Source organism: Typopeltis vanoorti, chromosome 14 (assembly GCF_054136105.1).
Source record: "Typopeltis vanoorti isolate ZY-2024b chromosome 14, IOZ_Tvanoo_1.0, whole genome shotgun sequence".
NCBI classification, from domain to species: Eukaryota; Metazoa; Arthropoda; class Arachnida; order Uropygi; family Thelyphonidae; genus Typopeltis; species Typopeltis vanoorti.
Window position 1 is genome coordinate 48,845,103 of NC_143562.1, and position 16,985 is coordinate 48,862,087.

General features: G+C 38.2%; 1 protein-coding gene across 1 annotated transcript in view; it reads right to left on the reverse strand.

Annotated features, from left to right (window-relative positions):
• The window catches only part of LOC150099442 (cytochrome P450 4g1-like), a 135,208-nt gene that overhangs the window by 79,296 nt on the left and 38,927 nt on the right, over nucleotides 1–16,985 (reverse strand). The window lies entirely within an intron of this gene.

Sequence of the window (16,985 nt, forward strand, 5' to 3'; positions counted from 1 at the left end):
TGAAATATTTATTCAGTGAAAGAAAGAGAGAGCAAAGAACACTCTTGGATGGCAGGTAAATCTGTGCTTTTGCCATGTAGTTCAAATTTATTAATCTCACTCTATCCCTGACTGAATTCAACTGCTCATTTAGGACCCTTTATTATAATGTTGACTTGAAATGGAATAATAAGAAATAATTATGTTGTAAATAACGTATTAAAAAATCCTCTATGACTTTTCATTACCCAGAATGCTCAATCGGCAAATTGGTTTTAGCCAGTTTCTAGATGATTTTAAATGGCGTGCGAGGAAAGCACATTTGAAACTCTGACAACTGTCGCCATCTTCTGTTCCACTTAAATATTGTTGAGTCAAAAGGTGCAATTCTACGGTCGTTATTATTTATTATTATTATATTTTTCTGATCGGAGGATTTCATAGATCAGAGTTTCGGAACCGAAGGAGAGATAAAAGCAGTGCTTATACGTATCCTTTCTAAAGATCAACTAAATTGCGATCGTCCTGATAAAAAAGACATAAAAAAAATTTAATTTTTGTTGTTTTTTTCATGTAATCTGGAATAATGTCGTTACCACAAGCCTGTACAGTAACTTTCTAAATTATTTTATTAAGGTTTTTTTTAATACAAATAAATACTCAAAAACAAAACTCAATCACGGTTAGAAAACACAGTGCTAAAGGAAATTGGAAATGGGTTGAGAGTTGTTTTGAATTAAGGCCGGAGCAACTTGCCTTAAATCACTGTGAGTGTGTTTCCCTATTCCTTTCCGGTTCGCTTGGTTTTCGGCAAGAAAAACCCAAGTTTCATGGAAGAAAACCTTCCTTCTTCGTATGATGGATGGCAGGCTTCCTCTATGCTATACCCAGTACCGTCGACAGGATGTAGCATAGAGGCAGCCTGCCTCACGGCGCGGATTAATAAGGGCGCTCGTTCAGCCACATTGCGGTAGGCGCCGTCGCTACGCTAACAATTCCTGTTAGCAAGTGCGGAAAGAAGTTCTTCCATGCTTAAACTGATTAAAAATTATTTGCGAACAGCAATGACCCAAGAAAGATTGGTTGGTCTAGCAACTATGTCGATAGAGGCGGACATGGCCTATAATTTTAATTTAGAAGAGCTTATAAACAGCTTTATTGTACGACATCCCGTAGAGCAAACATTTAATTAACATTATTATGTAATCGTTTTGCATTAATGTTTTTCTTGTAATAAAAACGAAAGAGTAATTGGAGATTTTATTATATTTTTGTCTTATAATCCATCAGGAGTGATATTTAATTGTTTGTCTCAGGGCGCGATCTAATCTGGCGACGACCCTGTACGCCTCTCAGGAGTACAAGTAATTGAGGAACGGAAGTTACTCTACAACCCACCGTCTCCACCACTTTATCCTCCAACTACGCATGTACCTATTTTTGACTGTATGCGGGATGAAAAACTCGAGTTTCCATGAAAGAAATCTCTGTAGCCAGGGTATGAGATGGACTAACTCAGCTTTAGTTGATAAAGCTCATATAAAGTTCCTCTATGACGACGAGAATCGAACTAAGATCTTTTCCTATCGGAAGGAGCAATTCCGCCATGTGCATTTTACGTATATTCAAGAATGTATATATGCTTAATACCTAGAAGAGAATCGTCCGTTTTTACTAATGCGAAGTTATATCATAAAACCCGTTTATTCACTGATAATTTTGTTTATATTTCTGCCTCTTTGATAATCAAAAATTAATACTGTTTGTTTTTAGCGTATATAAGTGACCTGAAAGATATATCCTTCACAAAACAATTCAAAATAAAACAAACAAACAAAAAAATTGCACACACATCTTCACCCCACATGCCTTATAATTCATTTTTCGGTGAACTGTGTTTTTGATGAATTGAGATTTTTTTATGAAATGTTGTTTTTCGATTAATTGCGCTTCGATGAATTGTATTTTCGATTAACTGCTGATTGGTGAATTGCTTTTTTCGGGGAATTGCTTTTCGAGGAATTGCTTTTTCGATTAAATGATGTTCGATGAATTGATTATTCGGTAAATTGCTTTTCGATAAATTGTCGTTCCATGAATTACATTCGATGAATTATCTTTCGGTTAACTGTTTTTCGGTGAACTCTCCAGATACCACTTTCGATTGGCACGTGAGACAATTTCGCATTCAGGATTTGGCGATTTTGGCATGCACACTTAAAAAGATTGTCCACCCTTGATCTATGAGAAGGAATGTTTCTATCATCAAATAGTACCTTGTTTATAATTCTTTGGATGGTTTTGCAGTAGTGACTGTGACATTTATACATTCATTGATGGTGTTCTCTGTTAATTAACAGTTTAACAGAGAACACCATCGATGATTAACAATTCTTAATTGATGAAGGAGTTAATAGATTACTGATGCATTACTAGATAATTGTGACCATCTATGGTTAGTTAATTGTTTGTGACCTTCTCATTTTATAGGCTTTCTTTTAGTTTAAAGAGGAGCTTAACATCACCATGCATTTGATACAACTGATTAGCGGAATCATCTTCTAAGAGGGGGGGTTTACAAAAATGATATTAAAGCAACTGATATATCCACAAGTAAGAACATATCTTATTTTTGTTCGGAGATTATCAGAACTTTTCAGTCCCCCCCGTATTATTTTACTGCGAAATGTATATAGTTGTCATTTTTGAATTGTAGTGATATTATTCCGTTTAGCACGTAATAAGCACAGAATGTCTTATAGAGACGTACAGATTGGTTACTTCAGATGTCTGGCAAATGTGCTTATTATTATTATTATTATTATTATTATTATTATTATTATTATACGGGCACCTCCATGGAGTCAGAAGACTCTTTGCGGGAGACCCAATCTATCCACACAATCTCTCATACATCTGTTTGAAGCCATTAATAGACAAAGCACTCACCACTAACTCTGGCAACAAATCCGACTCATTCGCCACTCTCCTAGCAACAAATATAGTCCTCACACCACTACTGACCACATCTTTATTCAACTTCCAGGGATGAACCCTTGTTTGGTCCCTCTAGCCAAGTGCTGAAACATTTCCCCTGCATCTATCCTATAAAATCCTTTAAGCAACTTAAATGTGTCTATCATATTCTCTCTTTTCCTCCTATCAACCAACTTCTGCAATCCAGACGCCTTCTTTTTATCCTCATAGGGAACATTTCACAGGCCACTAACCATCTTGGTCATTCATCTCTGTGTTCTCTTCATCGATAATTTAGCAAACTTAGCCATATATCCTCTAAACTTTAACTCTCTGTCTACTACCCCCCCCCTAAATCTCTAGCTTCATCTATTTCCTAGAGTACAGTGCTATAAATGTGATACACGGCTTTTAATCTATTTATCCCAAAATGCATAACTTTACATTTCTCGACATTAACCTGACACCCCATTAACTTTGTCCATACTAACAGCCTATATAAATCTTCCTGCAAGGAAGATTTATATAGGCTGTCAGTATGGACATGTCAGTCATTCTCTCCACGTCGCCTTGATTAACTATTACTCTACCTAATTTGGCATCATCAGCAAAGAATTGAATATTTGATTTTAGGTTATTGCCTATATCATTTATGCACAAATTAAACAGCAATGGTTCCAGTACTGAACATTGCGGCACACCACTAGTCACCTGTTTTCGCCTAGAATCTGCCCCCTCCATATACCACGTTTTTGATATCTGTCCAGCAGCCACCCTCTTATCCACGCAACCAGTGTCATATCCATTCCCATTTGTTCTAATTGCGTAACAGTGTTCAATGTGATGTTCTGTGAAATGCCTTTGCAAAATCCAGCAAAATGGTTGTGTAGCCATTTCCTTTATCCAACTCAGCTGTTACTCTATTATAAAAAAGTTAGTAAATTACTAAGGCATGACCGATCCTTCATAAAGCCATGTTGATGACTCTCATACAGTATCATATTTTATCTACTCATTCTTGAATTAACTTTTTTACCAATTTTTCTAATACTTTTACCACTACGCCTGAGATGAGAAACTAATTGGTCTGTAATTTGCTACTGTAGTGTTAGAACTTCCTTTATGCATAGGAATAATTTTGCCATCTTTCCACTCTCTTGGAACTCTACAAAAGCTGAGACTTAAATTAAACAGACTAGTCAAAGGCATTAACCTTCACATTCTTCCAGAACCATTCTGATATCCCATCGTATCCGACATCTATATTTACATTCAGATTCTCACTAGGATGATGTATACTTGCAAAGCCGTCACTCAGTAACTCAACTATTTTACCCTCTTCTGTTTCTTCGTGACCATCATCACTCATTAAGGTTAACTTCCATAGTTATTCTTCCTCTTACTTGCCACATAACGAAAGAATTCTTTGGGATTTCCTTTGGCCTGCTCGGCTAAATTCTTCTCATAACCTGATTTTGCCTTACTTGCAATGTCACCTCTCTCTTTATATACCCCTCCCCCTCAGAGCATTTTCTCATTCTGCAGCTTGTGGTTAATAACATTATTCATTCATCTATCTCCTATCCAATTAACCTTACCCTAGGTATACCATTTAATACTGCTTCCTACAGATGACCCTTAACTATATCCCATGCACTATGAACATCCTTACCTTGCAGCGTTTTACCATGGTATAGATTTAAGCTTTTTCCTAAGCATGTCATAATCACCTGCGTTGTAGTTCCACATATACCCCTTCTTGATAAAATATTTCTCATGTCTTACAATCTCCAAAGTCAAGATCTCATGGACAGTTTCACAATTGGAGGCCATATTGTCATCCTGGTTATGGATAGCTCTTCTGATACTATGATCAGGTCCAATACCTTCCCAACACTTGTCCCATCCATCACATGTTGCCTCATGTAATTATCTCTCAGCAGGTGTATAAATTCTATTTCCTTTCTGCCATGTTATCTTTCTTCCTTCCAGTTTATATCTCTATAGTTGAAGTCCCTTATAATTTTCACTCGACCTGTATTCATTGTACTTATTTGGCGATGCATGTCTTCCAGATCATCTGTGGAAATCCCTGGCCTATAGCAACAACCAACTGTATATTTTGTGTTATTGGTTTTAATCTCACATCAGATTGCTTCAAATGAACAGCCACCTTCCCGCCTGGGTCCTATTCTTTTGGTTTCAATTCATCTGCTATTATCAGCAGTAATCCTCCAACATCCTATCTTCTCTATCTTCCCTGAAAATACTAAACCTCTTCACATTCAATCCCTGTAAATACATCATCTGCTGTTAGTCAAGTTGCACGTCAGCATGCTCGTTGAACAAAGCTCTCTCTCTCTCTCTCTCTCTCTCTCTTCAGACACCTATACCAAAACCATTCAGATGCAGTACATCCGCCTGCACAAATCCTTCTTTCCATCAAACAGAGACCACAGATCCACAAATTATACATCAATCCTTTTCCAGAATCTTCGAATAGACTCATTGGCTATCAATGCCCTCCCCCGAAGTTCGCTTCTATCATAGCGCGGTAGGAGACTTACAATCTTTGCCTTCTTCAGTTTTGCCTCTTCTAACTTTTACATCCCTCATAGAATTCTTCTGGCCTTTCAAATCATTGGTACCAACCAAGATAATCATTTCCTTCGGCTTACGGTTTTGCATCCGGATGACGTGGCTAATATCGTGAATTTTTGCTCGTTGGAAACATTTTTTCATACTTTTATTAAGTACTTCCTTGATTATCGAGTTTCCACATATAATTTTCTCCTTAACTTGGTTTTCTTGTTTATTCGGTCGGTATTGATTATTCTTTCGGATCGCCTGCTTCTATCTTTCTTCAGCCCTGCTTAATTCTTTCCGTTTCTGCAATTTTTCTATTTTGCGGTTTTTCGTCGCGCTTTGTCGTATGACGGATAACATTTAACTTCGCCATTTCTTTATTGATATCTATTTCGTTTTCTTCCATTTCCAAGGCCGCACGTTCCAGATTATTAACATCACTTTACTCCTTATCGTCGTTATTTGTTGCGTTCTCGTCAGCAAAGAGACACTCACTTTTAAAACACTTAATGCACATTCTCTGTCTCACCAGTTTCAATTTCCTTTCAAATATTCTTTAATTTTGTCATGCATACATTTCGCATGCACTGCACTGAATATTATCCCGTCAATTCAAATCGCCGGACAACGTGAATCAACTTTGTTTATGACTGATTTGGTAAATGTAATTTTGCATTTTGTTTTGTAGTAAAGATCCATGAGTAATTGTTTTCACGTACAAGAGATTTTTGAAAGATCATTTAATCCTAAAGCTATATAAACGGTTGTTCTGAAATTTCAGACTGCTGTACCTTTTCGACCGACAGTGGAATGATTAGGTTCGCCTACTATCTTTCATCTAGTCACCTTTCTACCTTGTTAAAGAACGATATCCGAGATTCTGATTTGTTCATAAAGAACTCTTTACATTTTGTACAGAAGCGACTTGAAATTTCTATCGCGTTATTAGACAAACTCACCATTCAAAACCTCGTTCACTAGCGCTTATGTGGAAGAAGTTTATTCAGAATCTATTCTCTCTCTTGACCTTACGAAGCTATTCAAGATTTTCTTCAACTCAAATTACTTTAAATGAGAACTCCTAATTTTCAAACAGTTTCTGCCTCGCCATGCGAAGTCCTTTATCTCCGTCATGAGCTGACCTGTTCATAAAAAAATTTCGAAAAAAGAAAAAAGTGCAAAAATTGCACACGAAACGCGATGTTCACGAAAAAAAGCTCATCTCATTAATCCTCATGAAATCAGGGTATCTTATAAACATATTCTTATTCTTCCACGCTCGCCTGGAGAATATCCCCAACCTTCTTTAAACGTCTTGAGTTTGCACAACTTCGTAATCATGTGGCCTTTCATATACAGGTCAGACTTTGAGAAGTTTTGAAGTAAGAATATCTTGGGGAAGTTGCGCAAGACAAAGAAGATAACTCTGGTCTAGCTTATTAATTTCCCCCATTCCACACACACACAACCAACTGGAACAAGTGCTGTATGTCCTGCTTAGAAGACAACTTCATCTCTCTTCGGATGAAACACTCAACTGCAATCATCTTTCCTCAAGACATTCTTAATAAATCCCAAGAAGGACTAATTCTGTGTGGTATTTGGAAATCTCACATTACCCCCCAGTCCCCATATTTTAACTTTTTCTGTGAACTATCTGCAAAGTCCCCGAGGAACCGTGCAGTACACGCTGAAACAAGATATCAAGAGTCGTATTTGTTGCCATTTTTATATACAAACGCCAGTGTCATCTTCAGTTCTTCCCAAGAGCAATGCGAAATTCTTGGCACATAAAGAACGAACTGAAATGATGTTGTGTAAGCGGTACAACTTCAACGCTTGGAAGGCTCTGCAAGCGTCAACGATTGAAGTATCACCACGCCTTCAATGACCTAACGAGGCGTGATCTCAGTAAATTACTGAATGACAGCTGAGTTGATAAACTAATGGCTGTAAGTGCTACTGCTGGATTTTGAAAAGGACCTTGACAGGATATCAAATGGGACTCGGATATATTAACTAGTCACGGGAATGATAATACCATTCGCGAGAGTTGAATGCACGATTAATGTTCTACTTGTCTTAGCGCGTTCTTCATTCAATGAAATTATTTTTCGCTATTTCCACCCTTGCGACCAATCCATGGCTGTGGCTTATATAAAACAATGGTAGTCAAAGGCATTTCCAGTTCATAGCACCTTCTCGTAATACTTGGATAGATATATAATCCAATGACATAACTGCATTTTCACCAACTCAATAGTATCATATGCACCTTAGTTCGTCTATGTCTATTTCCATATAAGTCCACATCTCTTGTTATTGCAGTATCTCTCTGAATGATATATCCTCGTAAAGTTATCATTTAGCAATTTATTTCATTTGCTTTTACTCTCTCTCTCATTCGCAATCGCGATTTTTTTTCTCAGCTCACTTCTGTTGCAACTTAGCATTAACCGGCTCGCTAGTTAATGAGAGAATATCAAAATCATATTATATTTGCGGCATAAAACAATATGAGCACTTTGCGTTGTTTATTATTAGATTGTCAACCCACCCAAAATTATTTCGTACTCAGTCGACAATCGAACCACGAGGTGAAGAGGAAGATGTTCTAACTGGAATTTCTATTATAAATTTTGGAAAATTATGGAGGCAACTACCGTGTTTGATTAATCGTTTAGTTTAATATAAACTAAGCCCCACTTTCGACGTTTCGACTTTCCTATCAAGGTCATCTTCTGAGCATATATAATATATAGAGAGAAACAAGCTGCACTACAATCTACATGGTTTGTTAAAGTTATTGACCAACCTTTACAACAATTATTGTCCTGACGTCTGGCTAAAAAATAAAAAAATAAAAAATGGAAATGATAAATAAAAATAAAAATATAGATCAATGCTAGAGTCCTATTGTTAATGTTATCTACTGGTTGTAAAATTACATTGGGAGCAATAACAAATCTATCTATCTATATCTATATCTATATCAAAATCTTATGCTAATGTTGTATCTAATGGAAATATCCTATCGCCCCCCAAAACACTGATCTCACACACGAACTCCTCATCAGCCAGCAATAAACTGATTAACGCAAAAATAACTACCACTGTTACGAACGTCATTTCCCGAGAAAATGGGATTGTTATTTTCGCAACCAAAGAAAACATCCCATTAGAAGATTATCTGACGGCGATCGCCAAAATTGTGCCCGCAAAAAACATTACTGACGCTTCCCGCGTAGCTGGAACTGTGCAGGTATATTTTAGCCATATCTCATGGGCACAAACGGTACTGCAAAAAGGAGTCGATATTGGAGATTATCACTTCGAAGCAGCCCCAATAGCACTGGCCCCAACAAAAGTAACAGTATCAAATGTTCCCACTGAAATTCCTCATCAACTCATCAGATCCATGTTATCAAGATACGGTTCGGTCACAGGAAAAATACGCACATTGTCAGCAGCCACGAAGAAGCCCGAATTTGCCCATGTCAAAAGCTTTCGAAGGCAGGCATTAATGCATTTTCCAAACAACGACGCACTACACGACCTCCCAAAATTAATCAACACGGACATAAACGGAATAACCTATACTTTCTACTTATCTTCCTCATCACAGTGCTTCTTCTGTCATGAAGATGGTCACATTAGGAAACAATGCCCCTATATTACCAACAGTTCATCAACAAACATCCCAGCCCAGAATAGCAAACCAGTTGAACAGAATAACATCGCACATGAAGAAAATCAAAGCATAGGAAAAAGTAAACCAAAAATCCTCTCCTCATCACAAACTTCAGAGGAAAGAAAATCCCGAACTGAAAAAGACAACGCTCACGTCGCTCTTGAACGCCTGCCAAGTAATGAGATCCAAGGCTCAGAAAACGAAGTCTCACAACACGAAAACACGGATCCTCCCAACAGAGATGACAAGGACGAACTAATTAAAAGCAATCTCCAGACCCAGCAACCAGAATCACTAACTCAGCCTCCCACTAATTCAAAACCTCACCCTATAGAAGAAACTACTCAAAATGGCCTTCTCCACCTGCAGCCAGCCAAGGAGAAACAGAGTTCCCAGACGATGAAGAAACTGTATTTCCACATGACGACCTAGAAGAAGAGGAAGCTTAGGGCGAACTTCCTCACACTTAGGGTCCCCTAACCATGAAGCAGCTGTCATCCTTCATACAGAAGGTGCGAGGTTCTCCTCACAAACTAACTATAGCCCTTAAATACATCACAAGAATCCCGGAACTAATATCTCAACTTCAGGACCTACACTCGAAACTGAAATGTAAAAAGAGCAGAGCAGAATTAGGTAGTAGATTCGCTTACTCCTTAACAGGAGTAAGCGAATCTACTACCTAATTAATGGTCTACAAACACAGTACCAGGACCAATATTAGATTAAACTTACAATAAAACGTTCATAAATCATAATGTCTATAAGCCTTTTCTCTCTCAATCCAAGAGGATGTGCCTCTGCTCTACGCAACAGAATAGTCTTTGACCAGGTACAAAAATATCATGTAGACCTAATACTAATGCAAGAAACAAATATCAACTCCTCATCCAATTTATCCAGAAGATGGGCAGAGTGGCCTTATGATTTACAGCACTCTGCAACCCAACAACATCATGGAGCAGGAGTTAGCTTAGGTGTACATCATAGATCTCCCTACAAACTAAAAGTGATTGCTGATATACCAACCAGGATATGCCTTGTATGCTCACATAATAGCACCCAACCATAATACCCTGCATGTGTTCAACATCTACATACCACAGCAGGATGCTCTGGCATCACAAATCCTGGATTTCGTTCAAAACCATCTGTCTAGTATAGACCAAGAACATGTCATAATAGCGGGAGACTTTAATTGCACTCTTGACCAAGAAAAAGACAGACTTCAGTGTGCTGAACATCGTAGCCAATTAATAAACAAACTTCAAACACTGGTAAACGATAATGAACTCATCGACGTCTTCCGGCATCAACATCCTGATAAGAAATCCTACACATGGAGGTCAGCAATCACAGCGACAAATAGGCCACTCTACCAAGCACGACTGGACAGATACTACATTTCCAAACATACCTTGCCTCTAGTCAGAAATATCTCACACATCCCTTCCTACATTTCAGATCATTGTTTCGTCAAGCTGCAACTTTCATTATCCTTGGAAGCATCCAAATCAGGAAGTGCCTACTGGATCTTCAACAATACTCTCCTGAAAGATCCAGATTATATAATAAACACTCAGGCTTTAATAACCAACCTCACTCACTCGAAAGTGGATACAGAACCAATGAAAACATGGTGGCCCACCTAAAATCACGAATAAAATCCTTTACGCAGATCTACAGTCACCAGAAAAATCAACAGAAGAACATTAGAATCAGACAACTTGAAGAACAGCTCAAGTATCTCCCAGAAGAAAGCCCTGAACACCATTCTGCCTTCCAAGCCATGCAAAGACAGGCAGAATTATCGGCAAAAGGTGCCCTACTTAGATCGCGGCATACACAAATAAATCTTTCAGACGCCCCCACAAAATATTTTTTCTCTTTGGAAAAAAAATGCCAGGCAGCAAATTCCATCTCTGCTATCAAACTTCAAGATGACAGCATCACAGAAGATCCAAAAAAAATCACCTCTGAAATCCTACAATACTACAAGAATGCATACAGCACTGCAGGAACATCCCATCATGCCATTCACGAAATACTGAAAGAAACAAAAAAAATCTCTGCAACAGATCGGAACCACTTAGAAAAGAAAATCACGCTACATGAACTGAAAACCGCAGGCATATCCTTGCCAAAGAACAAATCTCCTGGCCTTGATGGTCTCACGTCAGAGTTTTTCCAAGTCTTCTGGAATCAACTCGTACCACTTCTCCTCGAAACACTGCAAGAAGCCTACATCAATGGCCTCCCACAATCCGTCACGACCTCAGTAGCACGATTGATACCAAAGAAGGGAGACCACACGGATATTCGAAACTAGCGTCCAATCCCCCTAATTAATACCGATTGCAAAATAATTTCCAAAGTTATAGCAAACCGAATAAAGCCAACACTGCCTGAAGTTATTGGCCAACATCAAACGTACTCTGTCCCAGGAAGATCAATACATGATAACCTCCATTTAATAAGAGACCTCATCCACATCGCAAACAGCCAACATGAAGACCTAGCACTCGTCAGCCTTGATCAGGAGAAGGCTTTCGACAGGGTAGAGCACGAATACCTTTATGAAGTTCTAAAGGCATTTGGCTATGGTCCTCTCATCATTGAAACAGTGCAATTGCTTTACAGAGATGCACACTTCTGTTTAAAAATCAACAACAGGCTCACTCTCACTTTGTCATACTCTCGAGGGATCAAGCAAGGATGTCCCCTCTCTGGTCAATTATACACACTGGCCATAGAACCCTTCTTAAAAAGAATACACGACACCATCATCTCCAAACGAACCAGAATAATAGAACCACATCAAAAAAATTACCTTATCAGCATATGCCGATGACGTCAGTGTAATAGTACGAAATGAAGCAGAAATGACAGTAACCGAGGAAGCACACAGACTATATGCACAAGCCTCAGGGGCCAAATTAAATTCTACCAAAACCACGGGCTTGTGGTCAGGCAGATGGAAGTCTAGAAATGATTCTCCGATAGAATGTACCTGGTCAAGTGAAGGAAAAAGATACTTAGGTGTGCACCTTGGCAACACCAAAATATATAACACACTGCACAATCGTTTTAAACAGGTGCTAGGTAAATGGAACAGCGTTCGTTCCATGTCTTCACTTAGCGGAAGAGTACTAATAGTTAACCAGATGGCTGCGATTGTCTTATAGCATACCCTCAAAGTACTCACACCTCCTGAAGAATTTTTCTACCACATTCAAAAGGAAATCAAACGTTTCCTCTCGAACAAAACTCACTGGACAACATACCCTCAACTCTGCAAGCCACTCAGCAAGGGAGGTCAAGGCCTGATTTCCCTTGAAAACAAGATTCGATCCTTCAGGATAATCCTCCTCCTAAAGACACTTCAATGCAATCACACTTATGTAACCACCTTCGATTACATCACGAAAGCATCCACCAGAGGACTTACACTTTCCACAATCCTCCGAATGGCCAGTCCTGCACCATCTCCTCCTAAACTACCTCATTTTTACAAAGATGCTCTACAGCGATGGAAAAACACAGGACTCCATCACACACTCACAGGATCAACAGAGTCAGCTGTACTTACAGAACCACTATTTTCAAACAAAAACATCAAAAGTCTCACAACTGGCCAGCCTTTTCTTTTCCCTACATGGAACTGGGCAGGAATAAGAGTCATAGGAGACCTCCTAACCCACACCCTAAAGTGGAAAGCATTCACAAGCCTACCAATGAATAACTCAAAAACTGAAAAGCAATATCAACAGCTGCAAGCCTCAATTATAAAAGCCTATCCAGATATCGCTACAGCTCAGGAAATCCGTATTCCTTCTAGAAACTGCTCGGGGCCAATATTTCATTTTGTACAATCTGAAGCCTCACTTCCAATTCTTCCCTCCAACTACAAGAAAATATACCACTTCCTCATGTCAGTGTCCCCATCCTCACCATTCTTATATTCAGCCTTAACACTCTCATTTACAAGGCTGCATATATCACACAGTTTTCAGTGGGATCTGCCATATAAATTAAAATGTGCCAAACCAGATTCCGAAATACAGTGGAGACTATGGCATAACATCTTGCCAACTCCTTCAAAGCTCTACAAATTTAAGCTAAGAGAAACGGATCTGTGTCCATTCTATGACGTTTCAGGCACCTTGGAACACACATATCTGACCTGCCCTGCAAACAAAGTGATAATCACCTATGCCCTGAACCGCCTCTAGCACCTGTAACTACACACACAGCCAAGAAGACTACTGGAATTTAGTCCACACAGAAACAGAAGATGCAATTTCATCTTCATCTGCGCTAAAGCCGTCATCTACAGCTTTTACCTAAAACAGAGAAGAAGTAACCAGCACCCATCCATCACTGAAACTGCACAAACCCTCATGCACATTCTCCGTCGTAAACTAAAAAGCAGGCTTCTATTGGAACTTGAGCACTTCAAAGAAACATGAACTGTCGCGAAATTCCTAGAGGAGTGGAATCCAACTGGTACCCTCTTCTGGATTGACGACGACAATGTCCTTAATCTGAAAGATAACTCAGACTGAAACTGAACTGTTAATTTTGAATATTCATTTATATCTCTATTGTACACCAGAAAGGAAAATGTCTTTCTTTCTCTGTAAATATATACTTATAATATGTAAATAGTCATTGTTGCCTATCGTGTAATGTTTATTTTAACAAGTTAAATAAAGAAAAAAAAAAAAAATATATATATATATATATATATATATATATATATATATATATATATATATATATACACAGGGTGTTCGGGATAAATTTGACAGTTTCGTAAGGAAAAAGAAAATCTTCTTTGTATCTATTAAATTTAATGAATTGACAAAAAAACATTACAGGCAGAGTTAATTACAATACCATCAACAAGATTTACTCAAAATAACCACCATTAGCATCGATCACAGCTTCACTTCTGCTTCGGAACCTCGAACAAGCTGATGCTACAGTCTCCCTGGGAAGGGCCGCAAAAACTGTTTTAATTTTATCCATTAACTGGGCTTTTGTATTACTGGAAGTGCGATTGGTGTCTTTTTCAACTGCGCCCCATACAAAATAATCCATGGGGTTAAGGTCTGGGGAGTTTGGAGGCCAAACATTTGGACTGGTGAAGTCGTAGAAATTTTCAGAGAACCATTTTTGACTTTTCCCAGAGGTGTGGCAAGGGGTCGAATCCTGCTGCCATACATACGGCCTACCATTGGCTACCCTTGTTATCCAGGGCTTGACTACAGTTAGCAACTCCACGAACAAAGCCCGAATTCCAATGCCAGGGTTCTTCAACACCTGTTCCTGCAGATTTGCGAGGAATTCTGCTGTACGAACGCAATCAGATCGTCTGCTAGGGATCTTTCTTCTTGCTACATCCTCGTAGTCACCATTGCAAGTCTCTAGTTCATGCCTGATTGTTTTTACTGTATTCAGGGAGCATTGGGCAGCAGTCGTAATATCCTTATTTTGATGGCGGGCACGAATCATCATGATACAAGTTATTCTCTTCCATGATTCAGGTGGGTTCCAGCTATCCATCCTTTCTGACATCTTGTATATGAATGAAGAAGGGTCCAAACTTTTAAATGAAGAGAAGTGTGTGTTAATACATGTAACTTACGGAAAAATATAATTAATTATAAATATGTTAAATTTATCCCGAACACCCTGTATATATTAACACCATGATCATACATATACTTTCTAACCAGTTGGTATGGAATGGTTTTCAATACTGGCTGAAAGTTGCCTAGAGAGTACTGACGTATGCTGGATATTACGTGTTAGGTCGGCTGAATGTGTGCCATCCAGATGCCTGGAATTTTCATGCCGCCATTATTGTTGATATTTGAGTGGATTATCAGAATTTCGCAGGCTTCCTTAAATTTTATTTCATACTAGGTTTTTGTGTGGTATAAAGAGCGGGTACATTTCCAGTCGATTTGGTGTAAGGTGTTGAGAGCGTGATCCGAGAGGCCTGCTTCACCAAAATTGTTATATGTAATGTGTCTTATGTGTTCTTTCTTAGGTATAGGGATTGTACGTCCTGTTTAAATTTATGGTAAGTTACAGGTGCAGTGGATGCAATAAACTCTAGGATGTGCTAATGGAAGGAAAGGATCCTTAGACGAGTTGAATATATTTTTAAGTTTGGTAGGTGGTTTAAAGGTGGCATTGAGGTTAAAATGGTGTAGCATTGATTCGGTTGATTTTTTCCGATAACTGTTTAATGTATGGGATGGCTATGGTTTTACTGTAGTCTAGATTCCTTTTTGTTGATGTTTTATGAAGTATTTTATTGATAGTAGTTTTGCTATAGCCATTATTTATGAATGTGTCGCTGATGATTTTTAGTTTCTGTTTCAGAGCTTGCAGGAATCTAGACTACAGTTAGACTAAAGGGTTAGCGGAATCTTACACCATTATAACCTCAATCCTACGCCATTATAACCTCAATGCCACCTTTCAACCATCTACTAAACTTAAAAACATAATCAACCCCTCTAAGGCTCCTCTCTTCCCATTAGCATGTAAGCCTAAAAGAAAAGAATTTCTATTATCTTTCATGACTCTATGAACAGCTAGACTTTAAATCGAAACAGAGCAGGAAAATTTAGCAGATCCTATCAGCTCAGTAGAATACATAGAAAATTACCTAGGTAATTTACCTAGATTGCCTACCGTTAGCAGTGGTTCATCAGGGATAAATTAAGAACTGACAATCTTTATTTGAGAACCAAATATCCGACAAATTCTGGAGATGATTGTTGATAGAAGCTGGAAATAAAATAAATGCAGCAATCTATTACTCTCATTAGCATTCTCTGTTATACTATAGGGTGAAGGTGAGAATATCGCAATGATGACGATGATGTCATATGATCATGATGATATTCCGAATGTAAAAATTGGACTAAGAAACATCTTGTACCATGCTTGTGCGAAGGCTTGTGTGGTTCAGTAGTTAGAGAGATAGGCTCCGGTATTAAGACCATATGTTTATTAAATACGAACAGGATATGTATCAAAACCCGACAACTTTCGTAAGTCGGAACATTTACATAATCAGGGGCATTGGTGTGAAAAAAAAGTTAAACACAACTAACAAAGATTAAATTCATAGTCCATTAGATTTTTTAACTGTAACGTTAAAAAAATATGAAACATTCGTTACTGAATGTTTGTTGGAGCATTGCTATTTGTTGTCACGTTTTGTGCTTCACGTGTGTTATGTCCGAGATCTGAGAAAGTTAGATTTTTTGTGAATGCAGACCACACTTGGTCTAATATCTTCTTCTTCTTCTTCCTAACATGGAATTTAGGCCAAGTGGCTTGTTCCGGTCTCATGCCATCTTTTTCTTAGTCTTCCAATTCTTCTTTTTCTCTTATTTTGTATCTGTATAATATTTTTGGTAGTCTGCTGTTCCATTCGATTTAAATGTTCTATCCATTTTTGTTTATACTGTCTTATGTAGTAATTACTTGGTTTTATTTTCAGGGATTGTAAGATTTCTTCATATGTTTTGTGGTCCCACTTGGGTATATCCAGCTGTTTTTCTGAGGATATCAAACCTTGTATTATCAAACCTTGGTTTTGGTTGCAGTGTGTAGGAATTCTAAGCATTTTTTCCGTTTCCTTGAATTTCCTTGTGAAACAGTTTTTATCAATATATGACATGATCGTTTTCTCCCAATGTACTTCATGGCCAATGGAAGTTGTGTG